The sequence below is a fragment of the Tursiops truncatus genome, chromosome 18 (genome assembly GCF_011762595.2).
Source record: "Tursiops truncatus isolate mTurTru1 chromosome 18, mTurTru1.mat.Y, whole genome shotgun sequence".
NCBI classification, from domain to species: Eukaryota; Metazoa; Chordata; class Mammalia; order Artiodactyla; family Delphinidae; genus Tursiops; species Tursiops truncatus.
Window position 1 is genome coordinate 77,786,192 of NC_047051.1, and position 15,680 is coordinate 77,801,871.

The 15,680-nt window shown below is 48.2% G+C and overlaps 1 long non-coding RNA gene across 1 annotated transcript in view; it reads left to right on the top strand.

Annotated features, from left to right (window-relative positions):
• The first annotated feature begins 9,294 nt into the window (after positions 1 to 9,294).
• LOC141277087 (uncharacterized) overlaps positions 9,295 to 15,680 on the top strand; it is a 36,840-nt gene continuing 30,454 nt past the window's right edge. Inside the window, exon 1 of the long non-coding RNA XR_012327829.1 lies at positions 9,295 to 10,080. This is a non-coding gene — a long non-coding RNA (uncharacterized lncRNA). The remainder of the gene's footprint in view (positions 10,081 to 15,680) is intronic.

Consider the following 15,680-nt stretch of genomic DNA (forward strand, 5'->3'; position numbering starts at 1 on the left):
CAGTTGAGACACTTTTGGGTTGTTTCCACTTTTTGGCTGCTGTGAACACTGGTGTGTGTTCACTGTATTTTCTTGATTTCCATACGTGTCCCCATACGTGTGGCTTTGTCTTTTTTCAGTTAATGGTTATTTTTTTTTCAGAAGTGCATTTTGAAAATATTATCAATGCCTTTATTTCCATTCCATTAAATCCAATAAAGTTAAATTATAATAACTATTCTTTTTGGTATAAATAAAATATTTAAACTTAAAATAACATTGTGAGTTTTAATGTGCCTACTTTTCAATTTTTCAACATCTTTCTCAAATACTTTTAATGTTCCAGAAAAACGATTAAAAACACCCATAAGCACGTGTACCCAGAGGCGTGCATTCTTCCTTTTGTCTCAGGCCCCTGTGTGCCTCGGCTGGCGCTGGGCACTGCCTGGTGCTAGGGGCACCGGGGGGGTTTGGAGGAAGTAAAAAGTCGTCGTCACCATCGTAACTGATAATAATCGGTGTCTGCTAAGGACGCCGGTGTTTTCTCAATTCTGATTGAAGCACCTGCAGGAAGCTTCACTGCTCGAATGCGGTGCCCGCTGGGCCAGCGGCTTTAAGCTGACGCCGCGACGATGCCCGGTTTCTGCGTCCTTCGTCTCCTCCCTCCTCGGGGCACGTGCTCCACCCATGCCTTCCAGCCACGTGGCCAAGTTTTCAGCACGACCCCAGGCCTCACACACCTTCGAACCCCGGGAAGTGGCGGGGCAGCGGGAGCTGAGGGCCCAGGTCCCTGTCCCCTGCCGGCCTCTGTGCATGTTGGCCTCCCCACTGCAGCTCAGCCTGAATGCCAGACCACACGGTGACATCGAGGTCCATGCTCTCTGGCGGTGGGGACCTCAGCAGCTCCCAGGCTGCCCACGTGGGCACGTGGCCTCCGTCCCCGTCAACAGCCCTGGCCCACGTCCAGCCACGTCTCAGGTGATCACGGCCCCTCCGGTCTCCTAGGCCCTGTGCCTCTCACCAGCCTCACCCCTGGGCCGACCTCACAGCTCAGGGGCTCTGTTTGGGGAGCTGCTGCTGGTGTTTATCTGAGGTCATGCCCGCCGTCGGGGGCTGCAGAAGTCAGGGTACCTCTACCTCACCTAAGTCTCTACTTGACGCTTCCGGTGTCTGTTTCTGAGATTTGGACCAAAGGCAACAGAGCGAGTGGATAAAGGGACCGTTTGACCTTTACTGACACTTCGGGGGCTTGGGAGAGGAAACGCTGCAATGGTGTTTAGAGCCAGGAAAATGGCTGCAAAGTCCCTCAGCCTGTCTGGCACGTGGCTGCTTCTCCTGAGGGTGATGGAGCCCCCGGACCGTCACAGGCCGCCGGCGCAGCCTCCGACGTTTCGAGGTCGCCCTGGGCTCCCCTAACCTTTCCAAAACGAGACCAGGCTCCTGGGCCTGGAATGCGGCAAAGGAAACGCTTTTGTCCAGCCCAGCTTATCTGATTTCCCAGCTTGTAGCTCTGTCTTATCAAAACAGGCTGCTTCCTGTGTTACACAAGGCGGGGAGGCAGTGAGCGTGGCGGCTGCCAGCTTTAGCAAAAGCCCGGTGTCGGTGGAGGTGACCCTCTCTGTCCCTGGCGTGGCCTGGGGTTTGGGTTGTGAAGACTCCACACGAGGGACACAGGTGAGCCAGGCGAATGGAGGCCTTCCACCTGCCGGCCTTTCCCCTCCGAGTTGTTTGGGGTACGCCGTGCCCCTTTGCCTGCCCCTAAGCTCCCCAGCGGGAAGGCCGTCCTGGAGAGGAAAGCGAAGGAAGGTGACGGCAAGGCTGGGACAGTCGTAGAGAAGATCCCCGACACGTGTGTCCCTGAGGCCCGAGGGGTCGACAGCAGATCATTGCAAGTGAGATGCCCCGTGGGTCCCCTTGTTCTCCACTTGGTGGAGGGTGTGCACCCAGCCCAGCCTCTTGGCTCAGGGGTCAGAGAGGGCCCTGCGGGGGAAGGTAAGGCACGGGGCAGTTCACGCTCACCGTGGAAGTTTCTCACGCTCGTCAGGGACCGTGCAAACCAGCCCCCGGCCCGTCACCACCGCAAGGATGCAGCCCGCGGCTGGCCTTGTTTTGTCTACACCCCACCCATTTCCTCATGGGGCTATTTTAAGCCAGTCCCAGACGTCATATTACTTTATCCATAAATTTTTCAGAAAGTATTTCTAAAAGTTAGATAAGAACTAAAAAAATCCTCATGAAACCACAATTCCATGTTTACAACGAAAATAATTGACAGTGATTCCTTAAAGTCATCAGATATCGGTGTTCAGGTTTCCCTGGTGGCTTCTCCCTGTTTTTTGTCATGATCTGGTCTCCAGGCCAGGCTCTGGACTGGGCACACAAGACATAGGTGGCACAATCCTGCCACGTGGGGCTGGAGTACAGGCGCCCAAGGGCAGCCCCAAACCGCCAGGAACTTGTTCACCCTCCAAGTGAGTGCCCGGAGGGGTCTGTGCACCCAGGAGTTGAGGTGGGGAGTGGAGAGGGTGCAGAGGCCAGGGGGAGAGGTGGGCTGAGACCCACACGGGGGTGGTGACGGCTCTGCCGGAATTCCGACTAGATTGAGCCACAGGCGTGTGAAGCGTTCCGATGGGAGCTGGCCGCCCAGAAGCCCTCCTTCCCCGGGGTCTGCGTGAGCACCAACACACCCCTCCCCCACAGCGCCGGCCCCCTCGGCCCAACCTGCTCGAGCGAGCGTCTGAAAGTGTGCGCCCGGCTGTGACCTCCACTCCGGGCGCCGAGCCCCCCGCCCGCCACCGCCAGCCCCGACCCGGCACGCAGTCCTCGTCCAGGATGGACTAGCCTTTCCAGGGTGGGGTACTTCCTGCAGCTCTGCAGGTCAGAGTCTACCGTAGGTAAAGGTGTCCCAGGCGCATCCGTCCGGGCTCCTTCCCCGCCTGCAGCCCTCCCTCCTCCCGGGGTCTCTCTGACTCGGACCCTCCCGCTTCCCTCCTTCCCTTATCAGGACGGGCGATCGGGACCATCACCCGTCTCAACGTCCTCCACATCTTCTCATCCGCAGAGTCCCCGCTGCCACTAGGGGACACATTCCCGGATCCTGGGGGTCAGTGTGAGGGTCCCTGGAGACGCGATCCCTCAAGCACACGAACCCTGTACAGCTCTGCACCACGTGAGCAGAGACATGTCCCCAAGGTGCCCGCGGGTTCAGGGCCCTCCCAGGCCTCCCTCCCGTCAGACGGCTTGGCTGGAATTCTGTGCCAGATGGGCGTCCAGATAGATCGCTGCGTCACCAACCGTAGATAAGATCCAGGGTGATGAACCCTACAAGTCCCTGTGAGAAGCGGCTTTTCAGACACAGACATGTGGGCGCTGGGGCTGCCTCGGCGTCTGTGGTCTGTCTCTCCAGAAACGGCGTTTTGCTTCAGTTCCTCAGGTCTGGGCCGGGGGAAGCCGCCCAGGTTGGGGGAACATTGGGGCTCAGGGTCACAGCGTGGCTGCCATCACCGCTCCCTGAGGGTGGGGAACACGTGAGAGAGAGTCTCGCTGTCAGCTGTGCACCGCGCTGCCCCTCCCCTTCCCCCCACTTCTCACATCCATTCGTTGATTTTTTTTTAACATCTTTAGTGGAGTATAATTGCTTTACAATGATGTCTTAGTTTCTGCTTCATAACAAAGTGAATCAGTTATACATATACATATGTTCCCATATCTCTTCCTTCTCGCATCTCCCTCCCTCCCACCCTCCCTATCCCACCCCTCTAGGTGGTCACAAAGCACCGAGCTGATCTCCCTGTGCTATGCGGCCGCTTCCCACTAGCTATCTACCTTACGTTTGGTAGTGTATATATGTCCATGCCATCTCTCACTTAGTCACAGCTTACCCTTACCCCTCCCCGTATCCTCAAGTCCATTCTCTAGTAGGTCTGTGTCTTTATTTCCGTCTTGCCCCTAGGTTCTTCATGACCTTTTTTTTCTTTTTTCTTAGATTCCATATATATGTGTTAGCATATGGTATTTGGTTTTCTCTTTCTGACTTACTTCACTCTGTATGACAGACTCTAGGTCCATCCACCTCACTACAAATATCTCAATTCCGTTTCTCTTTATGGCTGAGTAATATTCATTGTATATATGTGCCACATCTTCTTTATCCATTCATCCAATGATGGACACTTAGGTTGCTTCCATGTCCTGGCTATTGTAAATAGAGCTGCAATGAACATTTTGGTACATGACTCTTTTTGAATTATGTTTTTTTCAGGGTATATGCCCAGTAGTGGGATTGCTGGGTCATATGGTAGTTCTATTTGTAGTTTTTTAAGGAACCTCCATACTGTTCTCCATAGTGGCTGTAGCAATTTACATTCCCACCAACAGTGCAAGAGGTTCCCTTTTCTCCGCACCCTCTCCAGCATTTATTGTTTCTAAATTTTTTGATGATGGCCATTCTGACCGGTGTGAGGTGATATCTCATTGTAGTTTTGATTTGCATTTCTCTAATGATTAATGATGTTGAGCATTCTTTCGTGTGTTTGTTGGCAATCTGTATATCTTCTTTGGAGAAATGTCTAATTAGGTCTTCCGCCCATTTTTGGATTGGGTTGTTTGTTTTTTTGTTATTGAGCTGCATGAGCTGCTTGTAAATCTTGGAGATTAATCCTTTGTCAGTTGCTTCATTTGCAAATATTTTCTCCCATTCTGAGGGTTGTCTTTTGGTCTTGTTTATGGTTTCCTTTGCTGTGCAAAAGCTTTGACGTTTCATTAGTTCCCATTTGTTTATTTTTGTTTTTATTTCCATTTCTCTAGGAGGTGGGTCAAAAAGGATCTTGCTGTGATTTATGTCATAGAGTGTTCTGCGTATGTTTTCCTCTAAGAGTTTGATAGTGTCTGGCCTTACACTTAGGTCTTTAATCTATTTTGAGTTTATTTTTTTGTATGGTGTTAGGGAGTGTTCTAATTTCATGCTTTTACATGTACCTGTCCAGTTTTCCCAGCACCACTTATTGAAGAGGCTGTCTTTTCTCCACTGTATATTCTTGCCTCCTTTATCAAAGATAAGGTGACCATATGTGCATGGGTTTATCTCTGGGCTTTCTATCCTGTTCTATTGATCTATATTTCTGTTTTTGTGCCAGTACCATACTTTCTTGATTACTGTAGCTTTGTAGTATAGTCTGAAGTCTGGAAGCCTGATTCCTCCAGCTCCATTTTTCATCCTCAAGATTGCTTTGGCTATTTGGGGTCTTTTGTGTTTCCATACAAATTGTGAAATTTTTTGTTCTAGTTCTGTGAAAAATGCCAGTGGTAGTTTTATAGGGATTGCATTGAATCTGTAGATTGCTTTGGGTAGTAGAGTCATTTTCACAATATTGATTCTTCCAATCCAAGAACATGGTATATCTCTCCATCTATTTGTATCATCTTTAATTTCTTTCATCAGTGTCTTATAATTTTCTGCATACAGGTATTTTGTCTCCTTAGGTAGGTTTATTCCTAAATATTTTATCCTTTTTGTTGCAGTGGTAAATGGGAGTGTTTTCTTGATTTCACTTTCAGATTTTTCATCATTAGTGTATAGGAATGCCAGAGATTTCTGTGCATTAATCTTGTATCCTGCTACTTTACCAAATTCATTGATTAGCTTTAGTAGTTTTCTGGTAGCATCTTTAGGATTCTCTATGTAGAGTATCATGTATCTGCAAACAGTGACAGCTTTACTTCTTTTCCAATTTGGATTCCTTTTATTTCTTTTTCTTCTCTGATTGCTATGGCTAAAACTTCCAAAACTATGTTGAATAATAGTGGTGAGAGTGGGCAACCTTGTCTTGTTCCTTATTTTAGTGGAAGTAGTTTCAGTTTTTCACCATTGAGGACGATGTTGGCTGTGGGGTTGTCATATATGGCCTTTATTATGTTGAGGAAAGTTCCCTCTATGCCTACTTTCTGCAGGGTTTTTATCATAAATGGGTGTTGAATTTTGTCAAAAGCTTTCTCTGCATCTATTGAGATGATCATATGGTTTTTCTCCTTCAATTTGTTTATATGGTGTAACAGGTTGATTGATTTGCATATATTGAAGAATCCTTGCATTCCTGGAATAAACCCCACTTGATCATGGTGTATGATCCTTTTAATGTGCTGTTGGATTCTGTCTGCTAGTATTTTGTTGAGGATTTTTGCATCTATGTTCATCAGTGATATTGGCCTAAGTTTTCTCTCTTTGTGACATCTTTGTCTGGTTTTGGTATCAGGGTGATGGTGGCCTCGTAGAATGAGTTTGGGAGTGTTCCTCCCTCTGCTATATTTTGGAAGAGTCTGAGAAGGATAGGTGTTAGCTCTTCTCTAAATGTTTGATAGAATTCGCCTGTGAAGCCATCTGGTCCTGGGCTTTTGTTTGTTGGAAGATTTTTAATCACAGTTTCAACTTCAGTGCTTGTGACTGATCTGTTCATATTTTCTATTTCTTCCTGGTTCAGTCTCGGCACGTTGTGCATTTCTAAGAATTTGTCCATTTCTTCCAGGTTGTCCATTTTATTGGCATAGAGTTGCTTGTAGTAATCTCTCATGATCCTTTGTATTTCTGCAGTATCAGTTGTTACTTCTCCTTTTCCATTTCTAACTCTATTGATTTGAGTCTTCTGCCTTTTCTTCTTGATGAGTCTGGCTAATGGTTTATCAATTTTGTTTATCTTCTCAAAGAACCAGCTTTTAGTTTTATTGATCTTTGCTATCGTTTCCTTCATTTCTTTTTCATTTATTTCTGATCTGATCTTTATGATTTCTTTCCTTCTGCTAACTTTAGGGTTTTTTTGTTCTTCTTTCTCTAATTGCTTTAGGTGCAAGGTTAGGTTGTTTATTTGAGATGTTTCCTGTTTCTTAAGGTAGGATTGTATTGCTATAAACTTCCCTCTTAGAACTGCTTTTGCTGCATCCCATAGGTTTTGGGTCGTCGTGTCTCCATTGTCATTTGTTTCTAGGTATTTTTTGATTTCCTCTTTGATTTCTTCAGTGATCACTTCGTTATTAAGTAGTGTATTGTTTAGCCTCCATGTGTTTGTATTTTTTACAGATCTTTTCCTGTAATTGATATCTAGTCTCATTGCATTGTGGTCGGAAAAGATACTTGATACAATTTCAATTTTCTTAAATTTACCAAAGCTTGATTTGTGATGCAAGATATGATCTATCCTGGAGAATGTTCCATGAGCACTTGAGAAAAATGTGTATTCTGTTGTTTTTGGTTGGAATGTCCTATAAATATCAATTAAGTCCATCTTGTTTAATGTATCATTTAAAGCTTGTGTTTCCCTATTTATTTTAATTTTGGATGATCTGTCCATTGGTGAAAGTGGGATGTTAAACTCCCCTACCATGAATGTGTTACTGTCGATTTCCCCTTTTATGGCTGTCAGTATTTGCCTTATGTATTGAGGTGCTCCTATGTTGGGTGCATAAAAAATTACAATTTTTATGTCTTCTTCTTGGATCCATCCCTTGATCATTATGTAGTGTCCTTCTTTGTCTCTTCTAATAGTCTTTATTTTAAAGTCTATTTTATCTGATATGAGAATTGCTACTCCAGCTTTCTTTTGATTTCCATTTGCATGGAATATCTTTTTCCATCCCCTCACTTTCAGTATGTATGTGTCTCTAGGTCTGAAGTGGGTGTCTTGTAGACAGCATATATAGGGGTCTTGTTTTTGTATCCATTCAGCCAATCTGTGCCTTTTGGTGGGAGCATTTAATCCATTTACATTTAAGGTAATTATCAATATGTATGTTCCTATTCCCATTTTCTTAATTGTTTTGGGTTTGTTATTGTAAGTCTTTTCCTTCTCTTGTGTTTCTTGCCTAGAGAAGTTCCTTTAGCATTTATTGTAAAGCTGGTTTGGTGATGCTGAACTCTCTCAGCTTTTGCTTGTCTGTAAAGGTCTTAATTTCTCCATCAAATCTGAATGAGATCCTTGCTGGGTAGAGTAATCTTGTTTGCAGGTTTTCCTCCTTCATCACTTTAAATATGTTCTGCCACTCCCTTCTGGCTTGCAGAGTTTCTGCTGAAAGATCAGCTGTTAACCTTATGGGGATTCCCTTGTGTGTTATTTTTCCCTTGCTGCTTTTAATATGTTTTCTTTGTATTTAATTTTTGATAGTTTGATTAATATGTGTCTTGGCATGTTTCTCCTTCGATTTATCCTGTGTGGGACTCTCTGTGTTTCCTGGACTTGATTAACTATTTCCTTTCCTATATTAGGGAAGTTTTCAACTATAATCTCTTCAAATATTTTCTCAGTCCCTTTCTTTTTCTCTTCTTCTTCTTCTGGGACCCCTATAATTCGAATGTTGGTGTGTTTAATGTTGTCTCAGCGGTCTCTGAGACTGTCCTCAGTTCTTTTCATTCTTTTTTCTTTATTCTGCTCTGCAGTAGTTATTTCCACTATTTTATCTTTCAGGCCACTTATCCGTTCTTCTGCCTCAGTTATTCTGTTATTGATCCCTTCTAGAGTATTTTTAATTTCATTTATTGTGTTGTTCATCGTTGCTTGTTTCCTCTTTAGTTCTTCTAGGTCCTTGGTAAATGTTTCTTGCATTTTCTCTATTCTATTTCCAAGATTTTGGATATCTTTACTATCATTATTCTGAGTTATTTTTCAGGTAGACTGTCTATTTCCTCTTCATTTGTTAGGTCTGGTGGGTTTTTACCTTGCTCCTTCATCTACTGTGTGTTTTCTGTCTTCTCATTTTGCTTATCTTACTGTGTTTGGGGTCTCCTTTTTGCAGGCTGCGGGTTCGTAGTTCCCGTTGTTTTTGGTGTCTGTCCCCAGTGGCTAAGGTTGGTTCAGTGGGTTGTGTAGGCTTCCTGGTGGAGGGGACTAGTGCCTGTGTTCTGGTGGATGAGGCTGGATTTTTTCTTTCTGGTGGGCAGGTCCACGTCTGGTGGTGTGTTTTGGGGTGTCTGTGGCCTTATTATGATTTTAGGCAGCCTCTGTGCTAACGGATGGGGTTGTGTTCCTGTCTTGCTAGTTGTTTGGTGTAGAGTGTCCAGCACTGTAACTTGCTGGTCATTGAGTGAAGCTGGGTCTTGGTGTTGAGATGGAGATCTCTGGCAGATTTTCACTGTTTGATATTACGTGGAGCTGGGAGGTCTCTCGTGGTCCAGTGTCCTGAAGTTGGCTCTCCCACCTCAGAGGCACAGCACTGACTCCTGGCTGCAGCACCAAGAGCCTTTCATCCACATGGCTCAGAATAAAAGGGAGAAAAAGTAGAAAGAAAGAAAGAAAGAAAGAGGATAAAATAAAATAAAGATAAAATAAAATAAAGTTATTAAAATAAAAAATAATTATTAAGAAAAACTTTTTTTAAAAAGAAAAACAAAAATACGGACGGACAGAACCCTAGGACAAATGGTGGAAGCAAAGCTATACAGACAAAATCTCACACAGAAGCATACACATACACACTCTCCAAAAGAGGAAAAGGGGAAAAAAATCATAAATCTTGCTCTCAAAGTCCACCTCCTTAATTTGGGATGATTCATTGTCTATTCATGTAGTACACAGATGCAGGGAACATCAAGTTGATTGTGGAGCTTTAATCCGCTGCTCCTGAGGCTGCTGGGAGAGAATTCCCTTTCTCTTCTTTGTTCTCACAGCTCCCGGGTTCGGCTTTGGATGTGGCCCCGCCTCTGCGTGTAGGTCGCTGGAGGGCGTCTGTTTTTTTGGTCAGACAGGATGGGGTTAAAGGAGCCGCTGATTCGGGGAGGGAGGAGCCTGGAGTGCAGGGCGGGCCTGCGGCGGCAGAGGCCAGCGAGAAGTTGCGCCGCCGTGACGTTGCGCCGGCCTGAGGCGCGCCGTGTGTTCTCCCGGGGAAGTTGTCCCTGGATCCCGGGACCCTGGCAGTGGCGGGCCGCACAGGCTCCCCGGAAGGGGGGTGTGGAGAGTGACCTGTGCTCGCACACAGGCTTCCTGGTGGCGGCAGCAGCAGCCTTAGCGTCTCATGCCCGTCTCTGGGCTCCGCGCTTTTAGCCGCGGGTCGCGCCCGTCTCTGGAGCTCCTTTAAGCAGCGCTCTCAATCCCCTCTCCTCGCGCACCAGGAAACAAAGAGGTAAGAAAAAGTCTCTTGCCTCTTCGGCAGGTCCAGACTTTTCCCCGGACTCCCTCCCGGCCAGCCGTGGTGCACTAACGCCCTGCAGGCTGTGTTCACGCCGCCAACCCCAGTCCTCTCCCTGCGCTCGACCGAAGCCCGAGCCTCAGCTCCCAGCCCCGCCCGCCCCGGCGGGTGAGCAGACCAGCCTCTCGGGCTGGTGAGTGCGGGTCGGCACCGATCCTCTGTGCGGGAATCTCTCTGCTTTGCCCTCCGCACCCCTGTTGCTGCGCTGTCCTCCGCGGCTCCAAAGCTCCCCCCCTCCGACCCCCGCAGTCTCCGCCCGCGAAGGGGCTCCTAGTGTGTGGAAACCTCTCCTCCTTCACAGCTCCCTCCCGCTGGTGCTGGTCCCGTCCCTATTCTTTTGTCTCTGTTTATTCTTTTTCCTTTTGCCCTACCCAGGTACGTGGGGGGTTCTTGCCTTTTGGGAGGTCTGCGGTCTTCTGCCAGCCTTCAGTAGGTGTTCTGTAGGAGCTGTTCCACGTGTAGATGTATTTCTGATGTATTTGTGGGGAGGAAGGTGATCTCCGCGTCTTACTCCTTCGCCATCTTCTCCGACTCCCATTCATTGATTTGATGATTATTTACCAAGTGCACTTTATCCCCCAAGAACCGTGGAGATGAGGGGCACACAATAAATTAAAAATGTACACATAGCGCCTTTCTCAAAGAGCTCACCTTGTTTAATGGGGCAAATCTTAACCAATAAATTGTACAAATAAACGTGAAGGCACAGCTGGAATGCAGGCCCTGACTGTGGTGTGAGATCTGCACTCAGGGAGGTGTCCTTCCTCCCACTGGGGGGGGGGGGGGGGGGGGGGGGGGCGGGGGGGGGCGGAGAAGATCCTGGGGAAGGAGGGACTCCAACCTTCATAGGCGGGGGAGGGCGAGTGGGGGGAGGGCCTGTGCGCCGCCGCCGTGCGTGGGAACCGAGCCCCGGGGAGGCGCGTGGGCCCCGGGACGTGCTTCCTGCCCAGCGGCAGAGGGAGGCCCCTGGGTGCTGCGTGTGTGAGCGGGGAGTGGAGGGCCCCCCAGCAGGGTGGGGAGCGGGCCTCGGCTGCATGGGTGGGGGATGGACTTGGGGGCGGCACTGGCCACGGGCGGGGCCACACAGCTTCAAGGCCACCTGGGGGGTAAACCCTCGCGGTCGGTGGGGTGGAGTCCGCGAGAAGCAGGAGGGACTCTGGCCTGAGCGAGGGGAGGCAGGTTTGGGGGAGGACCAGGGAGGTTCGGGTGTGCTCATTCTGATGGGCGTCCGGTGTTCATCGTGTTTGGGGAGGGTCCTTTAAGCCCTGGGGAGCCGTTGAGGGAGCCCTCTGGTCCGGGAATGTAGAGGTGGGGGTCACCACGTGCCTACCTCTGCTGAGCACTAGGGCACAAACAGAACCCACTCTTGAGCTCTGGACTCGGTGGGAGCTCAACATCATGGCCTGGATGTTTGTGACCCTCCCCCCCCCCAGTCATATGTTGAAGCCCTTCCCCTCCCCGAGTGAAGCGTCAGGAGGGGGCCTTTGGGAGGGGACTAGGATTATCTGAGGGCATGAGGGTGGGGCCCCCAGGGTGGGATCAGTGCCCTCAGAGAGAGCTTGCTTCCCCCCCTGCTCTCTGCCGTGTATGGGCACCAGGAGGGCGTCCCCACCAGAGCCCAACCCTGCTGGCTCCCTGACCTCAGGCTTCCAGCCCCCAGGACGGTGAGAAACAAATGTCTTGTCTGTAAGCCACCAGTCTTGGTGTTCGGCTGCAGCAGCCCAGACAGACTAAGACAGGCCACAGGCATCTCCAAAGTGACTCACCCCAAACGAGGCCCCCAAGGTCCTGAGTCTGAGCCGCTCACACTGGTGAGCGGCAGACCCCCAGCCACGCCCGAGGATGCCCCTCTCATGTGGCTGAAGTAAAGGCAGCAGTGGACGACGGTCTCCTGGGCCTGAGGGCTTCAGCGGAGGACAAGGGGAGTGTCGGCAGGACACGCTTGCTGCCGGCCACGAACCAAAGGGCCAGGTTGGCACTCGGGGAGCTCTGCTCAACGAATCCTTTTACTTGTGGGGGAAAAGAAGACAGAGGAAGAGTGTTCACTGCGTTCTTCTGGCTCCAGGGAGGCCATGTTCGTCTTCTGCCCCCCTCACTAGCTGTCTTTTCTACAGCCGATGTTTATTTATTATTATTATTATGGATACAACTATTTTTACCTTTGAGTTGGTAATGTACTCACGTGGTTCAGGGTTCAAAAACTAAGACAACATAAAACCTCCACTTTTGGTCCCGTCTGCTCTGTTAGCTTCCAACCACTTTTATTATCATCAAGAATCTTTCCAAATTCTTTTACGCAGACAGATGTGAATACATTAGTTTCCACCTCTGACGTTAAATGCAGCTTACTGAACACATCTCTTCATAACAGCACCTAAGAGTTCTTCACTTTTGAAAGATTGATTTCTTTTTCAATCAATTTTTGAAAGAAAATTCAATTTCTTTCAACAGAGCTTTGTCGTTTTCCTCATATAGATGTTATACATCTATATATTTTGTTTATGTCTTTATATTTTGTTAGATTGTACCTACATATGTCTCCTTTTTATTGGTGCTAATGTAAGTAGTTTGGGTTTTTTTTAAATTAATTAATTAATTATTATTATTATTTTTTTGGCTGTATGCAGGCCTCTCACTGTTGTGGCCTCTCTTGTTGTGGAGCACAGTCTCCGAACGCGCAGGCTCAGCGGCCATGGCTCACGGGCCCAGCCGCTCCGCGGCATGTGGGATCTTCCCGGACCGGGGCGGGAACCCGTGTCCCCTGCATCGGCAGGCGGACTCTCAACCACTGCGCCACCAGGGAAACCCTGTTGTTGTTTTTTTAATCATGAATGTTTGTTGAATTTTGTCAATGCTTTCTATACATATGTTGAGATAATCATATGAATTAAGCTTTTATTCTGTAATCCTGTAAATGACAAAAAATGATTTTTAATTAATTTTTTAAAATTTTGAGATAATTGAAGATTCACACTCAGTTGTAAAAAGTAAAGCAGAGATCCCCGTACCCTTTACCCAGTTTCCCTCCAATGGTAAAACTATGGAGCAATGTTGCAGCTAGGATGCAGAGATCAGCACAGCCAGAACACGGAACCTCCACCGTCACAAGGATCCCAGCCTTTCCCTGCTTTTAGTCACACTCTGGTACCTTCAAATAGTAGTTTTTTATACTGTGTTCAGAATTTATACTTGTTATCTTTGGAAAGACTGGTCCATGGGGAGCTAGTGCCGTGAAGGGCAGCCTGCTCTTTTCTTTATCTTTTGTATGTTATGGAAATTACTGCTTTGTCAAGTGTACAGAAAACTTTCCTCAGTTTTTCTTTATTTATTATGTTTATTTCAAAAAAAAATCCATTTGCGCGGGAGAATGTTCTGTTCCTACGTACAATCCCAAACGCCAATCATTATTGTTGGGCTATACGGATATCATCTGACGAACAGAGTTTAAAAAGCATTATACCGTTAATTTTATCAGTCTTTTTCTCAGTCCTCAGGATTTTGCATCCAGAAAGGTGACCAGATTTTCCTTAGAGCAGCCTTTTCATTTCAAGATTGTAAAATTGTAAAAATATAAACAGAAAAATCTGGTTTTCATCTATTGCTTTTCTTCCTTCCATCCTTCCTTCCTTCCTCCCTCCCTCTCTCTCTCCTTCTTTCTTTCTTCCTTCCTTCCTTCCTTCCTTTTTTCTTTCAAATTTAAATACTTGCTTCATCTGAAATGTATCTTAATACATGAGATGAAGAATAAAGTCTAGGAATTTTCTTTTACTCAAATGGATAGTTGGTTGTCTTAATATCATTTATTGAATAATTTATCACTTAAATATTTTCATTTTGACTCTTCAGTGTTAACCGTTATTTGTAAGTGTTGCTATACTTATTTCACAGATGCGGTATCTGAGATCAAGTTAAGTAAGTTATTCAAGGTTGCAGGGCTAAACTTTGTAAAGCCAGAGTCCAGTCAGGTTTGCAGGCTCCAGGGCCCATCCTCTTCCCCGTTTCCGGCTAAAAACCCCCGTCTGATCTCAGAGCTCCGAGGGTCCTCGGGAACCATGTCTCCCAGGTGACTGTGGTTTAGAGGAGCTGCCGGCAGCACAGAGTCTTTGGTTTTGGGTCTAGAGCTGCCTTGTAGGAGGCATTGCTCTTATAGGAGTGTCCTCGTGGCACCAAGACAGCTCAGCTCCCTTGGGTGATCTAAGGCAGCTCAACCTACACCAAAGTTGCTTCAGGCCACGCTGACGAGCATCTGTTGTTAATTTTGGAATCCTGTGTTCCTATTTGGGACGCACCAATTGGATTCAGATGGGAAAAGTTGGCGGAAGTAGGAAGATTTCTGCTTCAGAGAGAGGAGAGATGGAGCTGGCTGGAGAGATGGAGTTCCATCCCTTTATCCCGCACTTTTGTGGTGGGAAAAGTATGCTTTGCTGAGAGGTGAGAAGGAGTGAAAGCAGCCCATTTGGCAGGTGGACCGGGAGGGATTCCTCCCGCCTGAGCCCGGAGGGAAGCCTGCTCCGCACGCCGCCCGTCACGTCCACAGAGCGGCCAGCAGGGAGGTGTGATGTCACGTCCATGTCTACGGGCAGCTGACCGACTGTGGTTCCTGACCCGTGCACAGAGCATGTAGTTAACTGGGAGGTGCAGGACCCACTGCCCGCCACACGGGGAGCAGTCAGCCCCCAGCCCCCTCACGGGTCCCGACACAGTTGAGGCGGGAATGGCCGGGCTGTGATGCGGAATCCATTGCTGTCCACTCAGCGAAGGACCCGCAAAGATGACACTAGTGGGTCTTTGCAGTGCGGGGGATGAGCCTGTCGGTTCAGTGGAGCTCGGGGTTCCGGGCTGCTGGGGCCTGTCTGCTGGGACAAAGCCAAACGGGGTCCCAGCAGGACACAAACACCCCACCCCAGTGTGCCCTGCGGGGTCCTCGCCACCGAGAGATTGTCTTCAAACAAGCAAACAACAACACTTGAAGGGTCAGAGATTTATTTGCCTGGAAAAGTTATTTTTGAGGTTGTCAGACATTTCAATTTTTAAAAGCCGGGGCTAAGTAGACCTCAGAGGCGGAGGAAAGCTGTGTGGAGGGAAATCGCCCGAAGAACAAGGCTGACGATACAGAGCTTTAAGCAGAAGCTAGTTTTGGATGAGAGAAGCCAACACCAGAGAAGAGAGTCCAGAGACCTTACCGGGTTCTCCTGGTGGTTTGGTTAAACCGCGCCACAGTCCCACTCCTGGACCGTCCGTCCTGACGGGCGTGGGGACTTGGGATGTAAAACTTACATGTAATGGATTATAAGGTGTTGATAAACTGAGCGTCCGATGTAACCTTCACCCCCTTTTCAGTGGCTGCCTTCTGCCCACCGGGGAGCCAGTGTCCTGATGCCTCCTTCGCCTGTTTGGGGTCTGCCCTCGAGCCTGCTGGACGCGGACGCGTGCTGCGCGAGCACCCCTGTCTGTGGGGCCATCCTCCTTCTGTCTCGGGAGGGAGGGTAGCGCCATCAGGTGGCTGAGTCCCTGTCACTGTCCTCGCATTTCAG